The sequence below is a fragment of the Oncorhynchus keta genome, chromosome 28 (genome assembly GCF_023373465.1).
Source record: "Oncorhynchus keta strain PuntledgeMale-10-30-2019 chromosome 28, Oket_V2, whole genome shotgun sequence".
Taxonomy (NCBI): Eukaryota; Metazoa; Chordata; class Actinopteri; order Salmoniformes; family Salmonidae; genus Oncorhynchus; species Oncorhynchus keta.
Window position 1 is genome coordinate 14,356,951 of NC_068448.1, and position 21,559 is coordinate 14,378,509.

The window sequence follows — 21,559 nt, forward strand, 5'->3', positions numbered from 1 at the left end:
TTCTGACTTTATGCACCGCACTCTTTGAGAGAGGTAGTTATCAAACCAGGCCAAAGACAATTCAGAGACACCAATACTCCTTAGCCGGCCCACAAGAATGGATTGGTCTACCGTATCAAAATCTTTGGCTAAGTCAATAAAAATAGCAGCACAACCTTGCTTTAAATCAAGGACAATGGTGATATCATTGAGGAGCTTTAAGGTTGCAGTGACACATCCATAATATAAATGTACATTTTTTTTATGTGAATTTTTATTTGGCATACCCCCGACTGCATTGCTCTCTAGTTTGGGAATACCTGACTTAGACAATTATAGAAAACATGACACGATTATCTGGAACTAACACTTGTTTATGGGTTGTGTTTCTACTCTAGCAAAACAAAACAAGTGTTTTTCTTTATCTGTTTTTTCAAATGTTCAAATTTGGACTCATCAGACCAAAGGTCAGATTTCCACCGGTCTAATGTCCATTGCTCGTGTTTCTTGGCCCAAGCAAGTCTCTTCTTCTTATTGGTGTCCTTTAGTAGTGGTTTCTTTTCAATAATTCAACCATGAAGAACTGATTTACACAGTCTCCTCTGAACAGTTGATGTTGAGATGTGCCTGTTACTTGAACTCTGTGAAGCATTTATTTGGACTGCAACTCTAATGAACTTATCCCCTACAGCAGAGGTAACTCGGGGTTTTCCTTTCCTGTGGTGGTCCTCATGAGAGCCAGTTTCATCATAGCGCTTGATGGTTTTTGCAACTGCACTTGAAGACATTTTCCGGGATTGACTGACCTTCATGTCTTAAAGTAATGATGGACTGTCATTTCTCTTTCCTTATTCGAGCTGTTCTTGCCATAATATGGACTTGGTCTTTTACCAAATAGGGCTATCTTCTGTATGCCACCTCTACCTTGTCACAACACAACTCATTGGCTCAAACGCAGAAGAACGAAAGAAATTCCACAAATTAACTTTTAACAAGGTACAACTAACCTGTTAATTGAAATGCATTCCAGGGCACTACATTATGAAGCTGGTTGAGAGAATGCCAAGAGTGTGCAAAGCTGTCATCAAGGCAAATTGTGTCTACTTTGAAGAATCTCAAATATAAAATATATTTAGACTTTTTTGGTTACTACATGATTCCATATGTGTTATTTTATCATTTTAATTTCTTCACTATAAGTCTACAATGTAGAAAATAGTACAAATAAAGAAAAACCCTGGAATGAGTAGGTGTGTCCAGATGTTTGACTGGTACTGTATATAATAATCCCATTGGACAAATGAGACCATGAGCTTCAATATAGAACAAGTCATGATGATGATGATGTCATGAGGATACACCATTTCAGTGCTCTTAGAGAGAACAACATACCAGGATGTAGTTGTGAAGTAAACACATAGTGTGCCAGTCAGGTATGTACTGTACGTGGTAATCTCATTATTGCTGGCAGCATGATGCTGAAGGAGGAAGACAGATAAGCTCAATGTGGAGGTGCATGGAATTTCTATAATTATTTTTCCTCAGATCTCTATTGGTCTCTCATACTTTCTCTGTCTCCCTGCTCTCTAACTTTCTCTCCATCTCTCCCTCTCCTGGAGATTCTTTCTAAACAAGGTATGGAATGAACTTTTGTGTTTACTAATTAGTTCCCTCTATCTTCTGTTCAGGACGTTTCCAAACACAGCTGGGAGTAAGAGAGAGAGAGAGAGAGAAGGCAGAGGGGTTCTGTGTTAGGAGAAAGGAGCATCAGGTCTTGTAAAGCAAAAAATAACGTGGGAGTGAACTTTGAAAAAGGAGATGTGAAAAACTGTGAGAAGGGGAAAGAAGTTGTTCATTTACTGCCTGTGTGTGAGAGAGAGAGAGAGAGAGAGAGAGAGAGAGAGAGAGAGAGAGAGAGAGAGAGAGAGAGAGAGAGAGAGAGAGAGAGAGAGAGAGAGAGAGAGAGAGAGAGAGAGAGACCTAATAAGTATCTTAATTCTCCATTTGATGTTCACATTCATCATACTAATCAAACTTTCTGCCCAAAACTTGGACCAAGCTATTTCTTAGGGGAGTGTGTGTGCGTGTATGCATGTGTGTGTGTTAGAGAGAGAAACATATGAGGGAGAAGTGGTAGAGAGAGAGGGCCAGGGGCAGAGAGAGAGGGCCAGGGGAAGAGAGAGAGGGCCAGGGGCAGAGAGAGAGGGCCAGGGGCAGTGAGAGAGGGCCAGGGGCAGTGAGAGAGGGCCAGAGGAAGAGAGAGAAGGCCAGGGGAAGAGAGAGAGAGGGCCAGGGGCAGAGAGAGAGGGCCAGGGGAAGAGAGAGAGAGGGCTAGGGGCAGAGAGAGAGGGCCAGGGGAAGAGAGTGAGGGACAGGGGCAGAGAGAGAGGAGGTTGGTGGCAGGGGGAGAGAGAGAGGGCCAGGGGAAGAGAGGGCCAGGGGAAGAGAGAGAGGGCCAGGGGAAGAGAGAGAGAGGGCCAGGGGCAGAGAGAGAGGGCCAGGGGAAGAGAGAGAGGGCCAGGGGAAGAGAGAGAGGGCCAGGGCCAGGGGCAGTGAGAGAGGGCCAGGGGCAGAGAGAGAGGGCCAGGGGCAGTGAGAGAGGGCCAGGGGCAGAGAGAGAGGAGGTTGGTGGCAGGGGGAGGGGGCCAGGGGGAGAGGGGGCCAGGGGGAGAGAGAGAGAGGGCCAGGGGCAGAGAGAGGGCCAGGGGAAGAGAGAGGGAGGGCCAGGGGCAGAGAGAGAGGGCCAGGGGAAGAGAGTGAGGGCCAGGGGCTGAGAGAGAGGGCCAGGGGAAGAGAGAGAGAGGGCCAGGGGAAGAGAGAGAGGGGGCTAGGGGCAGAGAGAGAGGGCCAGGGGCAGAGAGAGAGGGCCAGGGGAAGAGAGAGAGAGGGCTAGGGGCAGAGAGAGAGGGCCAGGGAAGAGAGTGAGGGCCAGGGGGAGAGAGAGGGCCAGGGGAAGAGAGAGAGAGGCCAGGGGAAGATAGAGAGGGCCAGGGGCAGAGAGTGAGGGCCAGGGGCAGTGAGAGAGGGCCAGGGGCAGTGAGAGAGGGCCAGGGGAAGAGAGAGAAGGCCAGGGGCTGAGAGAGAAGGTCAGGGGCAGAGAGAGGGCCAGGGGCAGTGAGAGAGGGCCAGGGGAAGAGAGAGAAGGCCAGGGGAGAGAGAGAGGGCCAGGGGCAGTGAGAGAGGGCCAGGGGAAGAGAGTGAGGGCCAGGGGGAGAGAGAGAGGGCCAGGGGAAGAGAGAGAGAGGGCCAGGGGAAGAGAGAGAGGGCCAGGGGCAGTGAGAGAGGGCCAGGGGGAGAGAGAGAAGGCCAGGGCAGAGAGAGAGGACCAGGGGAAGTGTTAGAGGGCCAGGGGCAGTGAGAGAGGGCCAGGGGCAGAGAGAGAGGAGGTTGGTGGCAGGGGGAGAGAGAGGGCCAGGGGAAGAGAGGGCCAGGGGGAGAGAGAGAGGGCCAGGGGGAGAGAGAGAGGGCCAGGGACAGTGAGAGAGGGCCAGGGGGAGAGAGAGAGGGCCAGGGGCAGAGAGAGAGGGCCAGGGGCAGTGAGAGAGGGCCAGGGGAAGAGAGAGAGAGGGCCAGGGGCTGAGAGAGGGCCAGGGGAAGAGAGAGAGAGGGCCAGGGGCAGAGAGTGAGGGCCAGGGGCTGAGAGAGAGGGCCAGGGGCAGTGAGAGAGGGCCAGGGGAAGAGAGAAAGGGCCAGGGCCAGTGAGAGAGGGCCAGGGGCAGTGAGAGAGGGCCAGGGGAAGAGAGTGAGGGCCAGGGGCTGAGAGAGAGGGCCAGGGGCAGTGAGAGAGGGCCAGGGGCAGAGAGTGAGGGCCAGGGGCAGGGAGAGGCCCGGGGCAGAGAGAGAGGGGGGGGGGGGCAGAGAGAGAGGGGGGAAGGGGGATGGAGTGCAGGAAAGGAAGAAAACAAATACTTCACTTCTGAATGAAGTAGCTCTTGCATACTTTCAATTTCTGCTATTTTGGACGTTTCTTTCCGTAATGTCCTGTGGAATGAAGACTCAATAGAAGACAAAACAAGGAACAAACCAAAAAAGACAGGCTTTTGAAAAATTAACTATTTTTCATAAAATTGTACAGTTATCTTAGCTAGCTGAATTGCTAGCAGAATTGTTTACTTGTTGCTAAGCAGTTGCTAGGGACTCTCCTGGAAGAAGCTAGCTAGCTTACAAAGAATAACAACAAAAAATATCTAGTTAACAGAAGAAAGGAAGAGAAAATAAGGACAAAAGAAGGACAGAAGAAAAAGGAAAAGAAAGAGGACAACAAAGTGAAACAGTCAGCACTTCTATTGCAACTTCGTATTTCGTCGTCCTAACGTAGTCTACACTGCTATCTGCCCAGCAGCTAGCCAGCTAGCAAACGTCCACCGTCTACCGAATAGCAGCACTGTAGAAACTATTACACTCAACTGAACGACTTGATTAGTGTAGTGTTAGCTAGCTACATAGTTGTCTTTGCTGTCTTCGTATCCAAGATAATTGTGTAGTTTAGAGCGTGTAGTCTTAGAGTGAGTATCTTAATTTACCGAGGTTAGCTAGCCAGCTATTTGTCGTCCTATAACGTAGGAGACACTGCTAGCTAGCCAACAGCTAGCCAACGTCTACTGAATAGAACTTCCGCACTCAACAACCCGGTCGCATTCCGCTTCGCTCCACAGGTAGTATCACATTTTCATTTAATTTCATTACAGCACAACGGTTTGATTTGTTTGATCGTAGCTAGCTACATAGCTAGCTACATAGCCGTCTGTGTATCAAAGATAATTGTGTAGTCTAGAGCGATTTTCTAGGTTAGCTAGCCAGCTATTGTCGTTCTTTTAACGCAACGTAACGTAATCAACACTGCTAGCTAGCCAGCTAGCCCCGAATAGCAGCACTGTAGAAACTATTACACTCAACGGAACGACTTGATTAGTGTAGTGTCAACAACGCAGCCACTGCCAGCTAGCCTACAAAGTCAACAACGCAGCCACTGCCAGCTAGCCTACTTCAGCAGTACTGTATAATTTTAATCATTTTAGTCAATAAGATTCTTGCTACGTAAGCTTAACTTTCTGAACATTCGAGACGTGTAGTCCACTTGTCATTCCAATCTCCTTGCATTAGCGTAGCCTCTTCTGTAGCCTGTCAACTATGTGTCTGTCTATCCCTGTTCTCTCCTCTCTGCACAGACCATACAAACGCTCCACACCGCGTGGTCGCGCCACCCTAATCTGGTGGTCCCAGCGCGCACGACCCACGTGGAGTTCCAGGTCTCCGGTAGCCTCTGGAACTGCCGATCTGCGGCCAACAAGGCAGAGTTCATCTCAGCCTATGCCTCCCTCCAGTCCCTCGACTTCTTGGCACTGACGGAAACATTGATCACCACAGATAACACTGCTACTCCTACTGCTCTCTCTTCGTCCGCCCACGTGTTCTCGCACACCCGAGAGCTTCTGGTCAGCGGGGTGGTGGCACCGGGATCCTCATCTCTCCCAAGTGGTCATTCTCTCTTTCTCCCCTTACCCATCTGTCTATCGCCTCCTTTGAATTTCATGCTGTCACAGTTACCAGCCCTTTCAAGCTTAACATCCTTATCATTTATCGCCCTCCAGGTCCCCTCGGAGAGTTCATCAATGAGCTTGATGCCTTGATAAGCTCCTTTCCTGAGGACGGCTCTCCTCTCACAGTTCTGGGCGACTTTAACCTCCCCACGTCTACCTTTGACTCATTGCTCTCTGCCTCCTTCTTTCCACTCCTCTCCTCTTTTGAACTCACCCTCTCACCTTCCCCCCCTACTCACAAGGCAGGCAATATGCTCGACCTCATCTTTACTAGATGCTGTTCTTCCACTAACCTCATTGCAACTCCCCTCCAAGTCTCCGACCACTACCTTGTATCCTTTTCCCTCACGCTCTCATCCAACACTTCCCACACTGCCCCTACTCGGATGGTATCGCGCCGTCCCAACCTTCGCTCTCTCTCCCCGCTACTCTCTCCTCTTCCATCCTATCATCTCTTCCCTCTGCTCAAACCTTCTCCAACCTATCTCCTGATTCTGCCTCCTCAACCCTCCTCTCCTCCCTTTCTGCATCCTTTGACTCTCTATGTCCCCTATCCTCCAGGCCGGCTCGGTCCTCCCCTCCCGCTCCGTGGCTCGACGACTCATTGCGAGCTCACAGAACAGGGCTCCGGGCAGCCGAGCGGAAATGGAGGAAAACTCGCCTCCCTGCGGACCTGGCATCCTTTCACTCCCTCCTCTCTACATTTTCCTCCCCTGTCTCTGCTGCTAAAGCCACTTTCTACCACTCTAAATTCCAAGCATCTGCCTCTAACCCTAGGAAGCTCTTTGCCACCTTCTCCTCCCTCCTGAATCCTCCTCCCCCTCCTCCCTCTCTGCAGATGACTTCATCAACCATTTTGAAAAGAAGGTCGACGACATCCGATCCTCGTTTGCTAAGTCAAACGACACCGCTGGTTCTGCTCACACTGCCTACCCTGTGCTCTGACCTCTTTCTCCCGTCTCTCTCCAGATGAAATCTCGCGTCTTGTGACGGCCGGCCGCCCAACAACCTAACCTGCCCGCTCGACCCTATCCCCTCCTCTCTTCTCCAGACCATTTCCGGAGACCTTCTCCCTTACCTCACCTCGCTCATCAACTCATCCCTGACCGCTGGCTACGTCCCTTCCGTCTTCAAGAGAGCGAGAGTTGCACCCCTTCTGAAAAAACCTACACTCGATCCCTCCGATGTCAACAACTACAGACCAGTATCCCTTCTTTCTTTTCTCTCCAAAACTCTTGAACGTGCCGTCCTTGGCCAGCTCTCCCGCTATCTCTCTCAGAATGACCTTCTTGATCCAAATCAGTCAGGTTTCAAGACTAGTCATTCAACTGAGACTGCTCTTCTCTGTATCACGGAGGCGCTCCGCACTGCTAAAGCTAACTCTCTCTCCTCTGCTCTCATCCTTCTAGACCTATCGGCTGCCTTCGATACTGTGAACCATCAGATCCTCCTCTCCACCCTCTCCGAGTTGAGCATCTCCGGCGCGGCCCACGCTTGGATTGCATCCTACCTGACAGGTCGCTCCTACCAGGTGGCGTGGCGAGAATCTGTCTCCTCACCACGCGCTCTCACCACTGGTGTCCCCCAGGGCTCTGTTCTAGGCCCTCTCCTATTCTCGCTATACACCAAGTCACTTGGCTCTGTCATAACCTCACATGGTCTCTCCTATCATTGCTATGCAGACGACACACAATTAATCTTGTCCTTTCCCCCTTCTGATGACCAGGTGGCGAATCGCATCTCTGCATGTCTGGCAGACATATCAGTGTGGATGACGGATCACCATCTCAAGCTGAACCTCGGCAAGACGGAGCTGCTCTTCCTCCCGGGGAAGGACTGCCCGTTCCATGATCTCGCCATCACGGTTGACAACTCCATTGTATCCTCCTCCCAGAGCGCTAAGAACCTTGGCGTGATCCTGGACAACACCCTGTCGTTCTCAACTAACATCAAGGCGGTGGCCCGTTCCTGTAGGTTCATGCTCTACAACATCCGCAGAGTACGACCCTGCCTCACACAGGAAGCGGCGCAGGTCCTAATCCAGGCACTTGTCATCTCCCGTCTGGATTACTGCAACTCGCTGTTGGCTGGGCTCCCTGCCTGTGCCATTAAACCCCTACAACTCATCCAGAACGCCGCAGCCCGTCTGGTGTTCAACCTTCCCAAGTTCTCTCACGTCACCCCGCTCCTCCGCTCTCTCCACTGGCTTCCAGTTGAAGCTCGCATCCGCTACAAGACCATGGTGCTTGCCTACGGAGCTGTGAGGGGAACGGCACCTCAGTACCTCCAGGCTCTGATCAGGCCCTACACCCAAACAAGGGCACTGCGTTCATCCACCTCTGGCCTGCTCGCCTCCCTACCACTGAGGAAGTACAGTTCCCGCTCAGCCCAGTCAAAACTGTTCGCTGCTCTGGCCCCCCAATGGTGGAACAAACTCCCTCACGACGCCAGGACAGCGGAGTCAATCACCACCTTCCGGAGACACCTGAAACCCCACCTCTTTAAGGAATACCTAGGATAGGATAAAGTAATCCTTCTCACCCCCCCTTAAAAGATTTAGATGCACTATTGTAAAGTGGCTGTTCCACTGGATGTCATAAGGTGAATGCACCAATTTGTAAGTCGCTCTGGATAAGAGCGTCTGCTAAATGACTTAAATGTAATGTAAATGTAAATGAATGAGACCTTATAAGCCGATGACAAAGGAAGCAAGGCCTCCAGACTAAGACAACATCAGGAATATACTGAGTAGTTTTCATCATCATACAGTAGTTATATCTCTGAATTTCCCAGACTAAGGCCAAGGCTGCTAAGGCTGCTGGCTACCTGCTCTCCTCTCGTTAAACTGTGGCTGTCACAGGAGGTTGGTGGCACCTTAATTGGGGAGGACGGGCTTGTGGTAATGGCTGGAGTGGAATTGGTGGATTGGTAGCAAATATATGAAACACAATGGTTTTCAATGTGTCTGATGACAATCCATTTGCTCTGTTCCACCCATTATTAGGAGCCGTCCTTCCCTCAGAAGCCTCCACTGCTGTCTACACAGACTTTGATCTACTGTACTACACATCTGGTCTCTCGCTCAGTGTATTCCTAGAATGTCTGCAGTCTAGGTTAATGCACAGCTGCATGTCTCCCAGGTGGTTCTGTAGTGTAGAATGATGCTTAGTTGTGTCAATGAATAAATGGCCATTTAGCAGCCATACCTTTTATCGAAAGCTACTTATCGAATGGTCAACATTGACAGTGACACATGGTATATATCCCATGCAATCAAACCAACAACCCCAGTGTAACAGGAACCAGCTTCAATCCTACTGAGACATTAGAACCAATGGAAACAGTATTATCATAAAGCCAGTATCTATGCTGAACAAAAAAAATAAACGGAACCTGTAAGGTGTTTGTCTCATGTTACCATCTGCCTGGTACAGTTGAAACCAGGATTCATCCGTGAAGAGCATCCTCCTCCAACGTGCCAGTGGCCATCGTAGGTGAGCATTTGCCCACAGAAGTCGGTTTCGATGCAAACTGCAATTAGGTCAAGATCCTGGTGAGGACGACGAACCTGAGACGGTTTCCGACAGTTTGTGCAGAAGTTCCTCGGTTATGCAAACCCACAGTTTCACCAGCTGTCCGTGTTGCTGGTCTAAGACGATCCCGCAGGTGAAGAAACCGGATGTTGAGGTCCTGGGCTGCAGTGGTTACATGCGGTCTTTGGTTGTGAGGTCGGCTGGTAACAGCTCCGGGGGACATTCCTGCAGTCAGCATGCTCCCTCAAAACTTGAGAGGTCTGTGGCATTGTGTTGAGTGACACAACTGCACATTTTAGAGTGGCCTTTTATTGTCCCCAGCGCAAGGTGCTCCTCTGTAAGGATCATGCTGTTTAATCAGCTTCTTGATATGCCACACTTGTCAGGTGGATGGATTATCTTGGCAAATGAGAAATGCTCACAAACAAATTTGTGCACAAAATTTAAGAGAAATATGCTTTTTGTGTGAGTAGAACATTTCTGGGATATTTTATTTCAGCTCATGAAACCTGGGACCTACACTTTACATGTTGCACTTATATTTTGGTTCAGTATATTTCAATTGATTGAATTCCTTATATGAACTGCACCTTAGTTAAATCTTAGACATGTTTTCATGTTGCGTTAATATTTCTGTTCAGTGTAGTAGTGTAGAAAGCCAGTATATAGTAGTGTAGAGAGCCAGTATAAAGTTGTGTAGAGAGCCAGTATATAGTTGTGTAGAGAGCCAGGATATAGTAGTGTAGAGGGCCAGCATATAGAAGTGTAGAGAGCCAGTATATAGTAGTGTAGAGGGCTAGTATATAGTAGTGTAGAGAGCCAGTATGAAGTTGTGTAGAGAGCCAGTATATAGTTGTGTAAAGAGCCAGGATATAGTAGTGTAGAGGGCCAGCATATAGAAGTGTAGAGAGCCAGTATATAGAGAGCCAGTATATAGAAGAGCCAGTATATAGAAGAGCCAGTATATAGTAGTGTAGAGAAACAGTATATAGTAGTGTAGAGAGCCAGTATATAGTTGTGTAGAGAGCCAGTAAATAGTAGTGTAGAGAGCCAGTATATAAGTGGTCATTCTCTCTTTCTCCCCTTACCCATCTGTCTATCGCCTCCTTTGAATTCCATGCTGTCACAGTTACCAGCCCTTTCAAGCTTAACATCCTTATCATTTATCGCCCTCCAGGTTCCCTCGGAGAGTTCATCAATGAGCTTGATGTCTTGATTAGCTCCTTTCCTGAGGACGGCTCACCTCTCACAGTTCTGGGCGACTTTAACCTCCCCACGTCTACCTTTGACTCATTCCTCTCTGCCTCCTGCTTTCCACTCCTCTCCTCTTTTGACCTCACCCTCTCACCTTCCCCCCTACTCACAAGGCAGGCAATACGCTCGACCTCATCTTTACTAGATGCTGTTCTTCCACTAACCTCATTGCAACTCCTCCAAGTCTCCGACCACTACCTTGTATCCTTTTCCCTCTCGCTCTCATCCAACACTTCCCACACTGCCCCTACTCGGATGGTATCGCGCCGTCCCAACCTTCGCTCTCTCTCCCACGCTACTCTCTCCTCTTCCATCCTATCATCTCTTCCCTCTGCTCAAACCTTCTCCAACCTATCTCCTGATTCTGCCTCCTCAACCCTCCTCTCCTCCCTTTCTGCATCCTTTGACTCTCTATGTCCCCTATCCTCCAGGCCGGCTCGGTCCTCCCCTCCCGCTCCGTGGCTCGACGACTCATTGCGAGCTCACAGAACAGGGCTCCGGGCAGCCGAGCAGAAATGGAGGAAAACTCGCCTCCCTGCGGACCTGGCATCCTTTCACTCCCTCCTCTCTACATTTTCCTCCTCTGTCTCTGCTGCTAAAGCCACTTTCTACCACTCTAAATTCCAAGCATCTGCCTCTAACCCTAGGAAGCTCTTTGCCACCTTCTCCTCCCTCCTGAATCCCCCCTCCTCCCTCTCTGCAGATGACTTCGTCAACCATTTTGAAAAGAAGGTCGACGACATCCGATCCTCGTTTGCTAAGTCAAACGACACCGCTGGTTCTGCTCACACTGCCCTACCCTGTGCTCTGACCTCTTTCTCCCCTCTCTCTCCAGATGAAATCTCGCGTCTTGTGACGGCCGGCTGCCCAACAACCTGCCCGCTCGACCCTATCCCCTCCTCTCTTCTCCAGACCATTTCCGGAGACCTTCTCCCTTAGCTCACCTCGCTCATCAACTCATCCCTGACCGCTGGCTACGTCCCTTCCGTCTTCAAGAGAGCGAGAGTTGCACCCCTTCTGAAAAAACCTACACTCGATCCCTCCGATGTCAACAACTACAGACCAGTATCCCTTCTTTCTTTTCTCTCCAAAACTCTTGAACATGCCGTCCTTGGCCAGCTCTCCCGCTATCTCTCTCAGAATGACCTTCTTGATCCAAATCAGTCAGGTTTCAAGACTAGTCATTCAACTGAGACTGCTCTTCTCTGTATCACGGAGGCGCTCCGCACTGCTAAAGCTAACTCTCTCTCCTCTGCTCTCATCCTTCTAGACCTATCGGCTGCCTTTGATACTGTGAACCATCAGATCCTCCTCTCCACCCTCTCCGAGTTGGGCATCTCCGGCGCGGCCCACGCTTGGATTGCGTCCTACCTGACAGGTCGCTCCTACCAGGTGGCGTGGCGAGAATCTGTCTCCTCACCACGCGCTCTCACCACTGGTGTCCCCCAGGGCTCTGTTCTAGGCCCTCTCCTATTCTCGCTATACACCAAGTCACTTGGCTCTGTCATAACCTCACATGGTCACTCCTATCATTGCTATGCAGACGACACACAATTAATCTTCTCCTTTCCCCCTTCTGATGACCAGGTGGCGAATCGCATCTCTGCATGTCTGGCAGACATATCAGTGTGGATGACGGATCACCACCTCAAGCTGAACCTCGGTAAGACGGAGCTGCTCTTCCTCCCGGGGAAAGACTGCCCGTTCCATGATCTCGCCATCACGGTTGACAACTCCATTGTGTCCTCCTCCCAGAGCGCTAAGAACCTTGGCGTGATCCTGGACAACACCCTGTCGTTCTCAACTAACATCAAGGCGGTGGCCCGTTCCTGTAGGTTCATGCTCTACAACATCCGCAGAGTACGACCCTGCCTCACACAGGAGGCGGCGCAGGTCCTAATCCAGGCACTTGTCATCTCCCGTCTGGATTACTGCAACTCGCTGTTGGCTGGGCTCCCTGCCTGTGCCATTAAACCCCTACAACTCATCCAGAACGCCGCAGCCCGTCTGGTGTTCAACCTTCCCAAGTTCTCTCACGTCACCCCGCTCCTCCGCTCTCTCCACTGGCTTCCAGTTGAAGCTCGCATCCGCTACAAGACCATGGTGCTTGCCTACGGAGCTGTGAGGGGAACGGCACCTCAGTACCTCCAGGCTCTGATCAGGCCCTACACCCAAACAAGGGCACTGCGTTCATCCACCTCTGGCCTGCTCGCCTCCCTACCACTGAGGAAGTACAGTTTCCGCTCAGCCCAGTCAAAACTGTTCGCTGCTCTGGCCCCCCAATGGTGGAACAAACTCCCTCACGACGCCAGGACAGCGGAGTCAATCACCACCTTCCGGAGACACCTGAAACCCCACCTCTTTAAGGAATACCTAGGATAGGATAAAGTAATCCTTCTCACCCCCCTTAAAAGATTTAGATGCACTATTGTAAAGTGGCTGTTCCACTGGATGTCATAAGGTGAATGCACCAATTTGTAAGTCGCTCTGGATAAGAGCGTCTGCTAAATGTCTTAAATGTAATGTAAATGTAGAAGAGCCAGTATATAGAAGAGCCAGTATGTAGTAGTGTAGAGGACCAGTATATAGTAGTGTAGAGAGCCAGTATGTAGTAGTGTAGAGGACCAGTATATAGTAGTGTAGAGAGCCAGTATGTAGTAGTGTAGACAGACAGTATAGAGTAGTGTAGAGAGACAGTATATAGTTGTGTAGAGAGACAGTATTTAGTAGTGTAGAGGGCCAGTATATAGTAGAGTAGAGAGCCAGTATATAGTTGTGTAGAGAGCCAGTATATAGTAGTGTAGAGAGCCCGTATGTAGTAGTGTAGAGAGCCAGTATATAGTTGTGTGGAGAGAAAGTACATGTATATAGTTGTGTAGAGGGCCAGTATATAGTAGAGTAGAGAGCCAATATACATGTGTGTAGAGAGCCAGTATGTAACAGTGGCTGGATCAGTGTATTACTGTGTACACAGAGCAGATGGATGGGCTGTTGAGGGTGACACCCTGGTGATAATTTTTACTCTAGTTATTGTTCCTAGGCAGTCTCCGTCCGTCCGTCCGTCCGTCCGTCCGCCCCCCGCCTCCCTCTCTTTCTCTCTCTATATCTCTCTCTCTCTGTGTGTAGGGCAATGCTGCAGGGGACTCGTATACCCCTCTGAGGGAGCGCTGTGCTGATTCCCTCTGATAGTCCTTCATTATGCCTCCCAGGCATCATCTCAGCTCAGTCTGTTCCTCCCTCACTCTCTCCCTGTCGCTGGGGAGAACCTCAGAGAAAACAGATGCAGGTGAAAGCTTGGGGGCCGATGAGGGAGCGGGCGAGGTGGGACATGGTGGTAAACACATCAACCAAAGCAGCCGCTCAGATGAAGAGGAGCCACTCAGATGAAGAGGAAGGAGTCGATAGAAAATGAAAGGAGAAGCATAGTTCTCTATAGTTTTTCTATTCTGCTGCTGACAGCAGTGCCTGCCTCTCTAGACTGATTACTCCCCTACTCCATATACCTTTCCTCCCCTACTCCATATACCTCTCCTCCCCTACTCCATATACCTCTCCTCCATATACCTCTCCTCCCCTACTCCATATACCTCTCCTCCCCTACTCCATATACCTCTCCTCCCCTACTCCATATACCTTTCCTCCCCTACTCCATATACCTTTCCTCCCCTACTCCATATACCTCTCCTCCCCTACTCCATATACCTTTCCTCCCCTACTCCATATACCTTTCCTCCCCTACTCCATATACCTCTCCTCCCCTACTCCATATACCTCTCCTCCCCTACTCCATATACCTCTCCTCCCCTACTCCATATACCTCTACTCCATATACCTCTTCTCCCCTACTCCATATACCTTTCCTCCCCTACTCCATATACCTCTCCTCCCCTACTCCATATACCTCTCCTCCCCTACTCCATATACCTCTCCTCCCCTACTCCATATACCTCTCCTCCCCTACTCCATATACCTCTCCTCCCCTACTCCATATACCTCTCCTCCCCTACTCCATATACCTCTCCTCCCCTACTCCATATACCTCTCCTCCCCTACTCCATATACCTCTCCTCCCCTACTCCATATACCTCTCCTCCCCTACTCCATATACCTCTCCTCCCCTACTCCATATACCTCTCCTCCCCTACTCCATATACCTCTCCTCCCCTACTCCATATACCTCTCCTCCCCTACTCCATATACCTTTCCTCCCCTACTCCATATACCTCTCCTCCCCTACTCCATATACCTCTCCTCCCCTACTCCATAAACCTTTCCTCCCCTATGAGGATTTTAGGGGTTGAGGGTAGGTAGGAGTGGACTGGTTAGGAGGTTTTAGGGGTTGGGGTAGGGTGGAGTAGGAGGCTTTTAGGGGTTGGGGTAAGGTAGCAGGTTTTAGGGGTTGGGGTAGGGTAGGGTAGAAGGCTTTTAGGGGTTGGGGTAGGTAGGAGGTTTTTAGGGGTTGGGGTAGGGTAGGAGGCTTTTAGGGGTTGGGGTAGGTAGGAGGTTTTTAGGGGTTGGGGTAGGGTAGGAGGTTTTAGGGGTTGGGGTAGGGTAGGAGGCTTTTAGGGGTTGGGGTAGGTAGGAGGTTTTAGGGGTTGGGGTAGGGTAGGAGGTTTTAGGGGTTGGGGTAGGGTAGGAGGCTTTTAGGGGTTTGGGTAGGGCAGGAGGGTTTTATGGGTTGGGGTAGCTAGGAGGTTTTTAGGGGTTGGGGTAGGGTAGGCTTTTAGGGGTTGGGGTAGGTAGGAGGTTTTTAGAGGTTGGACTGGGTAGGAGGTTTTAGGGGTTGGGGTAGGGTAGGAGGCTTTTAGGGGTTGTGGTAGGGTAGGAGGCTTTTAGGGGTTGGGTATGTAGGAGGTTTTTAGGGGTTGGGGTAGGGTAGGGTAGGGTAGGAGGCTTTTGGGGGTTGGGGTAGGTAGGAAGTTCTAGGGGTTGGGTATGAGGTTTTTAGAGGTTGGAGTAGGGTAGGAGGTTTTAGGGGTTGGGTTAGGGTAGGGTAGAGTGCTTTTTTTTAGGGGTTGGGGTAGGGTAGGAGTCTTTTGGGGGTTGGGTAGGGTGTGATGTTTTAGGGGTTGGGGTAGGGTAGGGGGGTTTTAGAGGTTGGAGTAGGGTAGGAGGTTTTAGGGGTTGGAGTAGGGTAGGAGTCTTTTAGGCATTGGGGTAGGGTAGGATGTTTTAGGGGTTGGGTTAGGGTAGGGTAGAGTGCTTTTTTTTAGGGGTTGGGGTAGGGTAGGAGTCTTTTGGGGGTTGGAGTAGGGTAGGAGGTTTTAGAGGTTGGAGTAGGGTGGGAGGTTTTAGGGGTTGGGGTAGGGTAGGGGGTTTTTAGAGGTTGGAGTAGGGTAGGAGGTTTTAGAGGTTGGAGTAGGGTAGGAGGTTTTAGGGGTTGGAGTAGGGTAGGAGGTTCTAGGGGTTAGCGTAGAGGTAGGGTAGGGTAGGAGGCTTTTAGGGGTTGGGGTACAGAGGAGGAGGCTTTTAAGGGTTGGGTTAGGGAGGAGGAGGCTATCGTTGGTTCAGGGAGAGGCTAGGAGAAGCAGGGAGCAGAGCTACAGCTGCTCAATAACTCTATGACTTACGACCCCTTTCTTCTCAGAGGCCAAGATGAGCTAGCCTGGCACCAAACAACAAAACACTTCAACAATGCTACAGGCCTGCGCAGTTCTGACCAAATACTAAAAACATCACCAGGTTGGATGCTTCCTGTCAGATTATGAAATATGACTCAAACTAACAGCCAAACACTTTCATGATTTTTCATGCCTTTAATAATTTTCTATTAAAATGGTGCTAGGGGTTTTAGGGGTTGGGGTAGTGTAGGAGAATTTTAGGGGTTGGGGTAGAGTAGGAGGCTTTTAGGGGTTGGGGTAGGTAGGAGGTTTTAAGGGTTGGGGTAGGGGTAGGGTATGAGATTTTTAGAGTTTGGAGTAGGGTAGGAGGTTTTAGGGGTTGGGGTGGGGTATGAGGCTTTTAGGGGTTGGGGTAGGGTAGGGTAGGGTAGGGTAGGAGGCTTTTAGGGGTTGGGGTAGGTAGGAAGTTCTAGGGGTTGGGTATGAGGTTTTTAGAGGTTGGAGTAGGGTAGGAGGTTTTAGGCATTGGGGTAGGGTGGATGTTTTAGGGGTTGGGTTAGGGTAGGGTAGGGTGCTTTTTTTAGGGGTTGGGGTAGGGTATGAGTCTTTTAGGGGTTGGGTAGGGTGTGATGTTTTAGGGGTTGGGGTAGGGTAGGGGGTTTTTAGAGGTTGGAGTAGGGTAGGAGGTTTTAGGTGTTGGGGTAGGGTAGGAGGCTTTTAGGGGTTGGAGTAGGGTTGGAGGTTCTAGGGGTTGGGGTAGGGGTAGGGTAGGGTAGGGTAGGAGGTTTTTAGGGGTTGGGATAGGGAGGAGGAGGCTTTTAGCGGTTGGGGTAGGGAGGAGGAGGCTTTTAAGGGTTGGGTTAGGGAGGAGGAGGCTATCGTTGGTTCAGGGAGAGGCTAGGAGAAGCAGGGAGCAGAGCTACAGCTGCTCAATAAATCTATGACTTACGACCCCTGTCTTCTCAGAGGCCAAGATGAGCTAGCCTGGCACCAAACAACAAAACACTTCAACAATGCTACAGGCCTGCGCAGTTCTGACCAAATACTAAAAACATCACCAGGTTGGATGCTTCCTGTCAGATTATGAAATATGACTCAAACTAACAGCCAAACACTTTCATGATTTGTCATGCCTTTAATCATTTTCAATTCAAATGAACTCATTCTGCAGGGTTAAAGGGAACTCTTATTCTACTGCAGCCCAGTAGCCAACCAATGTTGCTGACCAGCTATGACAGATCAACCAGAACAACACAGATATCAACCAGAACAACACAGATGCATTCCCTTTCCTCATTTTGCCCACCTCTCTCTCTGTCCATCTCTTTTCCCCCACAGTGGGCTCCTCCTCTCTCTCTGTCCATCTATTTAACCCCCACAGTGGGCTCCTCCTCTCTCTCTGTCCATCTCTTTAACCCCCACAGTGGGCTCCTCCTCTCTCTCTCTGTCCATCTCTTTTCCCCCACAGTGGGCTCCTCCTCTCTATCTCTCTGTCCAACTCTTTCACCCCCACAGTGGGCTCCTCCTCTCTCTCTGTCCATCTCTTTTACCCCCACAGTGGGCTCCTCCTCTCTCTCTGTCCATCTCGTTAAACCCCACAGTGGGCTCCTCCTCTCTCTCTCTGTCCATCTCTTTTCCCCACAGTGGGCTCCTCCTCTCTCTCTCTCTCTGTCCATCTCTTTTACCCCACAGTGGGCTCCTCCTCTCTCTCTCTGTCCATCTCTTTTCCCCCACAGTGGGCTCCTCCTCTCTCTCTGTCCATCTCTTCACCCCCACAGTGGGCTCCTCCTCTCTCTCTCTGTCCATCTCTTTAACCCCCACAGTGGGCTCCTCCTCTCTCTCTCAGTCCATCTCTTTTCCCCCACAGTGGGCTCCTCCTCTCTCTCTGTCCATCTCTTTCACCCCCACAGTGGGCTCCTCATCTCTCTCTGTCCATCTCTTTCACCCCCACAGTGGGCTCCTCCTCTCTCTCTCTGTCCATCTCTTTTACCCCCACAGTGGGCTCCTCCTCTCTCTCTGTCCATCTCTTTTCCCCCACAGTGGGCTCCTCCTCTCTCTCTGTCCATCTATTTCACCCCCACAGTGGGCTCCTCCTCTCTCTCTGTCCATCTCTTTTACCCCCACAGTGGGCTCCTCCTCTCTCTCTGTCCATCTCTTTTACCCCCAGTGGGCTCCTCCTCTCTCTCTGTCCATCTCTTTTACCCCCACAGTGGGCTCCTCCTCTCTCTCTCTGTCCATCTCTTTAACCCCCACAGTGGGCTCCTCCTCTCTCTCTCTGTCCAACTCTTTTCCCCCACAGTGGGCTCCTCCTCTCTTTCTCTGTCCAACTCTTTTCCCCCACAGTGGGCTCCTCCTCTCTTTCTCTGTCCAACTCTTTTCCCCCACAGTGGGCTCCTCCTCTCTCTCTCTGTCCATCTCTTTTACCCCCACAGTGAGCTCCTCCTCTCTCTCTGTCCATCTCTTTAACCCCCACAGTGGGCTCCTCCTCTCTCGCTCTCTGTCCATTTATTTAACCCCCACAGTGGGCTCCTCCTCTCCCTCTCTGTCCATCTCTTTTACCCCCACAGCGGGCTCCTCCTCTCTCTCTCTCTCTGTCCATCTCTTTCACCCCCACAGTGGGCTCCTCCTCTCTCTCTCTGTCCATCTCTTTCACCCCCACAGTGGGCTCCTCCTCTCTTTCTCTGTCCATCTCTTTTACCCCCACAGTGGGCTCCTCCTCTCTTTCTCTGTCCATCTCTTTTACCCACACAGTGGGCTCCTCCTCTCTCTCTGTCCATCTCTTTAACCCCCACAGTGGGCTCATCCTCTCTCTCTCTGTCCAACTCTCTTCCCCCACAGTGGGCTCCTCATCTCTCTCTGTCCATCTCCTTCACCCCCACAGTGGGCTCCTCCTCTCTCTCTCTGTCCATCTATTTCACCCCCACAGTGGGCTCCTCCTCTCTCTCTCTGTCCATCTCTTTTCCCCCACAGTGGGCTCCTCCTCTCTCTCTGTCCATCTCTTTCTCCCCCACAGTGGCTCCTCCACTCTCTCTCTGTCCATCTCTTTTACCCACACAGTGGGCTCCTCCTCTCTCTCTCTGTCCATCTCTTTAACCCCACACACCACACATTCACATATCATCAAGTGGGCCCATTGATTTTGTTCATCCATCTCTCTCTTGGTGGCTGTCCAGACTCCATCTTCCCCCACAGTGGGCTCCTCATCTCTCTCTGTCCATCTCCTTCACCCCCACAGTGGGTTCCTCCTCTCTCTCTCTGTCCATCTCTTTAACCCCCACAGTGGCTCCTCCTCTCTCTCTCTGTCCATCTCTTTTACCCCCACAGTGGGCTCCTCCTCTCTCTCTGTCCATCTCTTTCACCCCCACAGTGGGCTCCTCCTCTCTCTCTGTCCATCTCTTTTACCCCCACAGTGGGCTCCTCCTCTCTCTCTGTCCATCTCTTTTACCCCCACAGTGGGCTCCTCCTCTCTCTCTCTGTCCATCTCTTTTACCCCCACAGTGGGCTCCTCCTCTCATGCTAAGTAGTATCCACCACCAGCTCCTGGTCACTGCCAAACACTAAAAGTTCAATAGTAAAAGCTCATGTTTATGCATGTCATTAGCCTCCCGGGTGTCTCACACACACACACACCACACATTCACATATCATCAAGTTGTACTAAGGAACCCATTGATTTTGTTCATCCATATCTAAGCATTGATTAGAAAGATCTCCTTAGCCTTGTTGAATATCTCAGTCTTGACTTGCCAGTCTCCTTAGCTGCTTGGAGGTTTCATTGAGGTCCAGATTGCTCCATTGATTTGACTGTTTGGTCATTCTGCAACGGTCATGAATATGCAGTCACCACCCCTCTAGGTCATGAATGGAGGGGGTCATGGATATCTCAGCAAGAGCCTAGGTCATGAATATCTCAGCCAGTCTCCTTAGGGTCATGGCCAGTCTCCTTAGACAGGAAGTCTCCTTAGCCTTCTATTGGTCTCCTTAGCCTACTCCTCTAGGTCATGAATATCTCAGCCAGTCTCCTTAGCCTGGTCATGAATATCTCAGCCAGTCTCCTTAGCCTAATATCTCAGCCAGTCTCCTTAGCCTACTCCTCTAGGTCATGAATATCTCAGCCAGTCTCCTTAGCCTACTCCTCTAGGTCATGAATATCTCAGCCAGTCTCCTTAGCCTACTCCTCTAGGTCATGAATATCTCAGCCAGTCTCCTTAGCCTACTCCTCTAGGTCATGAATATCTCAGCCAGTCTCCTTAGCCTACTCCTCTAGGTCATGAATATCTCAGCCAGTCTCCTTAGCCTACTCCTCTAGGTCATGAATATCTCAGCCAGTCTCCTTAGCCTACTCCTCTAGGTCATGAATATCTCAGCCAGTCTCCTTAGCCTACTCCTCTAGGTCATGAATATCTCAGCCAGTCTCCTTAGCCTACTCCTAGGTCATGAATATCTCAGCCAGTCTCCTTAGCCTACTCCTCTAGGTCATGAATATCTCAGCCAGTCTCCTTAGCCTACTCCTCTAGGTCATGAATATCTCAGCCAGTCTCCTTAGCCTACTCCTCTATGGTCATGAATATCTCAGCCAGTCTCCTTAGCCTAGCCAGTCTCTTAGCCTAGGTCATGAATATCTCAGCCAGTCTCCTTAGCCTACTCCTCTAGGTCATGAATATCTCAGCCAGTCTCCTTAGCCTACTCCTCTAGGTCATGAATATCTCAGCCAGTCTCCTTAGCCTACTCCTCTAGGTCATGAATATCTCAGCCAGTCTCCTTAGCCTACTCCTCTAGGTCATGAATATCTCAGCCAGTCTCCTTAGCCTACTCCTCTAGGTCATGAATATCTCAGCCAGTCTCCTTAGCCTACTCCTCTAGGTCATGAATATCTCAGCCAGTCTCCTTAGCCTACTCCTCTAGGTCATGAATATCTCAGCCAGTCTCCTTAGCCTACTCCTCTAGGTCATGAATATCTCAGCCAGTCTCCTTAGCCTACCAGTCTCCTTAGCCTCTAGGTCATGAATATCTCAGCCAGTCTCCTTAGCCTACTCCTCTAGGTCATGAATATCTCAGCCAGTCTCCTTAGCCTACTCCTCTAGGTCATGAATATCTCAGCCAGTCTCCTTAGCCTACTCCTCTAGGTCATGAATATCTCAGCCAGTCTCCTTAGCCTACCAGTCTCCTAGGTCATGAATAATATCTCAGCCAGTCTCCTTAGCCTACTCCCTCTAGGTCATCTCAGGTCTCCTTAGCCTACTCCTCTAGGTCATGAATATCTCATCATGAATATCTCAGCCAGTCTCCTTAGCCTACTCCTCTAGGTCATGAATATCTCAGCCAGTCTCCTTAGCCTACTCCTCTAGGTCATGAATATCTCAGGTCATGAATATCTCAGTCTCCTTAGCCTACTCCTCTAGGTCATGAATATCTCAGCCAGTCTCCTTAGCCTACTCCTCTAGGTCATGAATATCTCAGCCAGTCTCCTTAGCCTACTCCTCTAGGTCATGAATATCTCAGCCAGTCTCCTTAGCCTACTCCTCTAGGTCATGAATATCTCAGCCAGTCTCCTTAGCCTCTCCTCTAGGTCATGAATATCTCACCAGTCTCCTTAGCCTACTCCTCTAGGTCATGAATATCTCAGCCAGTCTCCTTAGCCTACTCCTCTAGGTCATGAATATCTCAACTCAGTCTCCTTAGCTTACTCTCT

At 50.4% G+C, this 21,559-nt stretch overlaps 1 protein-coding gene and 1 long non-coding RNA gene across 4 annotated transcripts in view; one reads left to right on the plus strand and one right to left on the minus strand.

Moving 5' to 3' along the window:
- Nucleotides 1-21,559, minus strand: part of LOC118376209 (rho guanine nucleotide exchange factor 25-like) — a 123,996-nt gene that overhangs the window by 99,685 nt on the left and 2,752 nt on the right. The gene's annotated exons all lie outside the window — the stretch shown is intronic.
- LOC127913213 (uncharacterized) lies at nt 20,129-21,414 on the plus strand. Of its 3 annotated transcripts, XR_008085292.1 has the most exons (4): nt 20,129-20,260; nt 20,301-20,384; nt 20,868-20,993; nt 21,270-21,414. It is a non-coding gene; the product is annotated as an uncharacterized LOC127913213 (long non-coding RNA). The 3 variants fall into 3 exon arrangements; XR_008085293.1 differs by lacking the exon at nt 20,301-20,384; XR_008085294.1 differs by lacking the exons at nt 20,129-20,260; nt 20,301-20,384 and adding an exon at nt 20,683-20,814.